Genomic DNA, 4,623 nt, shown 5'->3' on the forward strand with positions numbered 1-4,623 from the left:
TAGTAGGAAGAGATGACATTTCTAAAAACTGTGTTTTGGACAAGATGCCGAGGTTTGGTCTCAGAGGTTGAAGATCGTTCTGTGGACAGCAGCTGAGGCCCATTGAAAAAACAAAAATATAGCTTTGTCTCCTTCTTCTCAGGGAACTCATGGGTCTTACATGCTGAGGTAACACAAGTGAAAAATTTAGCTTTTTTTCCCTACTATGAATCTCATTAATTGTAGGTCTGGAAATGAAGTCTGAGCTCTGAGCTGTGGAATGAAGGAAGCAGAAGGCAGGCACTTGAGACGGCAGGCAGATTCTGAGATGGAAGGCCAAACAGAAGGCTGTCTTCAGGGCAGGGATCCAAGACTAGAGAGGAACCTACTGAGTCAAGTGGAGTCTTAGAAAATGTATGAACCACGACGGGCTTTATTTCTGTATTTAGGAACATCAGCAAGGTGATAGGTTTAACTCAGGTATTTTGAATATCAAGCCACTTGTATTTTAATGTGGCTCTCCTTTATTCACATATTCATTTGCCAAATAATTGTTGCATGTCTGCTGTGTGGTGGGTACAGAGCGTAGTGCCAGACATACTGGTGAATCAGGCAGTCATTGCCTCTGCTTTTGTAGGGGTAGAGCCTAGTGGGGAGACATGTACTGAACAAAGAATTAAGCAATATATTTGTAAAGGTATGTGGATTATTGTCTCAATCCATGTGGGCTGCTATAGCAGAATATTTCCATCAAAATTTTTACAGTGAAATGTGCATCGGTACTGGAGGGGACATGTAGGACATCACCGTTGGCCCCTCTGCTGTCATCTGTCTTTGAGCCCTGGGTGGCTGGCCTGTTCTGGAGGACTGCCTGGCTCCCTCACTCTTGGTCCTTGGGCTTCCAGTTGGTCTAATACCAGCAGCAGGTGGAGAACAAGAAGGGAGAGGTCGTAACCTTCTTCCTCCACTCACACCTTCCTTGGTGGGTGGCGGCATGGCCCCTCCCTCTCACTCTTCAGGCCTTTCTCTTGACTGTGGTGGGGGGTCAGGGAGCCCCATGGTGTTGTGGACCGCTCTGCTTGGTTTCAGGAATTGTAACCCTAACTTCCCCTCTGTGGCTAAGGCTGTGAGTGACTTCCAAAATTCGAGCCACAGGAGACAAAGCTTGTCTCTGATAGCAAATGCTGCCTCAGTTTCCTCCCTGCCCCCAAAGCATGGTTGGAAGTCCATGGTGGGTAAGTATCCTCATAGCAGGGAGCAATCTAAGCCAGACTTCAATCACTTGGGAGGCCTTCATGGAAGGACTAGGGGGCTGCAACAAAGAGCGAGCAATAGACCCGTGACCCCTGGCTATGTGAGATAGCCTGAGTCCCCACGTCCCCTGGGAGAAGGGCTTCCTGTCTCTGATCCCCTTAAGCCTGAATACCTGATGGGGAGAGGTGCAGCTCCTTGCCTTGCTAGAGCGTGTCCCAGGGAAAAACCTGGCATCACAAAGACTTCCTGATAAACCTGTGAAATCTGCTCTGCTAAGAGTGCTTTCATTCCTAAAATAAGGGTCTGAGCAGGAAATGAGTATGTCTCTCAAAATTTCTGCAACCCCATTTCCTGACAGACTCTGACTCAGACTAAGCCCTCAGATTTCTTTGAGATGTTATCTAATTTTTGATCCTTGCTGCCCTGTATTCCTGTGTATTAAAATCCAATAAAAGCCCTTGGAGGAAGGGGCTCAGCGCCTTTTTCCCCTGAGAAACTGGCCACTGCTCACAGCCCCTCCTTTTTGAGGGATTGGCCACCTCTCTTCCCCAAACAGATCATGTCTCAGTCTTGTTTACTTTCATCCATGGCGGACGGAGAAACTTGTGAGAAAAGTCGCCCCCGCATCACGGCCATTTATGGTTTCCTGCCTATCCACCTCTAAAGAATCCTTCACTGACCCTTTTGAAGGTGACAAAGGGTTTTGGAAGAATCCTGGCTCCTCCTCTTTCCAACCCTGGTCTCCCCACCCTGCAAGACTGTGCTCAGGAATGAGTCTGCAAAAGTCACCGACTACTCAGGCATCATAGGAGCATAGGATTTCAGCTCAGTCTTTTCATGTCATCCCCATTTTCTCTCTATGATGCTGTAGAAATTGGAAGGAAGGTGGTCCACGTTCCCTTATATCCTGAGGGCTGTTGACACACAACATAACGTTTGCTCACTGTTTGACTTTGATGGATGCAAATTTATTCTAAATGAACTGACTTTCATTAGCGTGTAAACATATGCTGTTGGTGGCAACACGCAGGGCCACTTGACAGAGCTCATGGTCTGTCCCTGCTGAACCCACCCACTCGCCACGTCCTGCCTGGCTCCTGGCTAAGGCTGCAGATGTTGTTTTTCTTGCTCCATGAAGTCTATGTTTTAGCTACAGGGTCATTTTCTTTCACAGGCAAATCCACGGAAAGAACTTGGGTTTAAAGGCAGACTTAAGGGAGCCTGTTGGAATGAATGTCGGCTGCTCTGCCTTCAGTGGTGATTCACAGCCGGCTCTTTCTGTCTCATGGCTCAGATACTCCTCGAGGCAGAAGGCTGCATTTGGTTCAACTTCTGCTCAGTATTTCTCTACAAGTGATGCTGTTGCTGCTTCTGATGTCTTTAGGAGTACCTGTGGTGAGCACAGCACCATTCTAATGATAGAGTTCTGTTTTGTGGGTGCCTGCTGAACTAACACACACATGCACACAACAATATAGCAAGAAAGCATGGAGAGTTCTGAAGAATTTTCAGATCACAGTCCTACTTTCTATAAACAGAGACATAAACTGGTTGGAAACAGTCTTCAAACATCATTCCCCACCCCCCATGTATATTCTCATTAAATTATTTTTTCTACCAAGATGCTCATTTCCAATTTATTTCCTCTGCACTTCCTTGCAGATCTAGAAGAACATTACTGGTTAATGGCATGTGAAAGCACATGGCCATAGAAGTCTGTGGTTACACAGAGAGGTCATGGCAGTCTCATATGCCCTGGAAAATACGAGAACACACCGTGTTTTTGGAATCCTCTCTTTTTTCTTTCCCTTCCTTTTTCACACCATGTGGTCTACTTTGGGAATGTTATCTATTTTCATCCTTTTAAATTCAAGTTTCTAGCTTCGGTTGGAAGTGCAGAACTGTTTGTTCAGTCAACAAATGTTTTCCAAGCACGTCTGCAGAGACATGATTATCTATGTGGAAAATTTTTTGGAATCTGCAAAAAACTACAGGAACTAATAATAACAAATAATAATAAAAGCTCAGTAGTAAGTGAGTTTGGCATGGTTGTAGGATATAAGACCAACATACAAAAGTTAATTGCATTTTTAGGTAATTGCAACTGGTGATTGAAAATTGAAATTTTAAAAGTAATAACATTTACAGCAACATCAAAACTGAAATACTTAATGATAAATCTGACAAAAGATGTGCAAAGTCTGACCATTGGAACTATGAAACATTTCTGAAAGAAATAAAATAAGAACTAAATAAATGGAGGTATGTATTATGTTCATGGATCAGAAAGACTCATTGCTGTTAAGATGTCAGCTCTACCCTTACTGATTGATCTATAGATTTAAAGCAATCTGAATCAAAATCCCACTAAGTGGTGGCTGCTTCTTCTTCTTCTGTAGAAATTGGAAAGCTGATTCTAAAATTTATCTGGATATTTAGAAGACCCAGGAGAACTTACATAATATAAGTTGAAAAAAATAATATAGTTGGAGGACTTATATTAATATAAGTCCAGAATAATATAATAAAAAAAATATATAGTTGGAGGACTTATATTAATATATCAATGCATAAGACAGTGTTGCATTAGCATAGTAATAGACAAATGGAACAATGGAACATACCAGAGAGTTCCATTGGTAGACCCACACATACATGCAATTGACTTTTTTTGTCCATTGAAGCTTTTTTATTGCACATATGTATTACATCTCTAGAAAAAGAATTCCAGGATTTTCCCTCCTGTGTGTTTGTCTTGTTTCTTCATGGTCTGTGATGCCCCTTTACATTGTCAGTGCAGTGAAAACAACTGACGAGATGGGAGCAGGTTGTTCTGCCATTTTTCTACATTTCTGAGTTGCTCATCAAATCTGGGACTGATTACTCCGCACTAGTTCAACCTGCTAGTGTGAATGAAGTTCATAACAATTTTCCCAGCTCTGTGGTCATCAATGATTTCAAATTCACTAATGTAAGCATGCTTCATCATCAGTTAGAAACTGGATGATGACTTTGGAGCACATCCTACTAAGAACCTGTCATTTGCCTCTCTTTTCAGCATCGCTGTTACTCTTGAGAGCATCATCCAGGACACTTGTAGGCACCATTATAGTGGCACAGAGAGATGGTGCAAAGAGGATAGGGGGCACTGATTTTTAATAAAGGTTCAAGGGTATTGCACTAGAAGAAGGTCAATAAGTAGGGCTGGAAAAATTAAATATCCATACTCAAAAAATGAATTTCTCCCAGATTTCTTCACACTGGTGATGTCATTTAGGAAATTCAAACTTTACATATCTAAACACTCAACTCTCCTTTTATATTCCTTTCCTTAAAAATATTGCATGGGGATTCTGACAGTACTGTTGATGCAAGAAGTTATGAGATCAT

General features: G+C 42.5%; 1 pseudogene; it reads right to left on the reverse strand.

Annotated features, from left to right (window-relative positions):
- Positions 1-3,907: 3,907 nt before the first annotated feature.
- On the reverse strand, positions 3,908-4,352 carry LOC118977118 (40S ribosomal protein S15a-like; annotated as a pseudogene).
- Positions 4,353-4,623: the final 271 nt, after the last annotated feature.

This window comes from Sturnira hondurensis, unplaced genomic scaffold (assembly GCF_014824575.4).
Source record: "Sturnira hondurensis isolate 20B ecotype Veracruz unplaced genomic scaffold, ASM1482457v3 Scaffold0021214, whole genome shotgun sequence".
NCBI classification, from domain to species: domain Eukaryota; kingdom Metazoa; phylum Chordata; class Mammalia; order Chiroptera; family Phyllostomidae; genus Sturnira; species Sturnira hondurensis.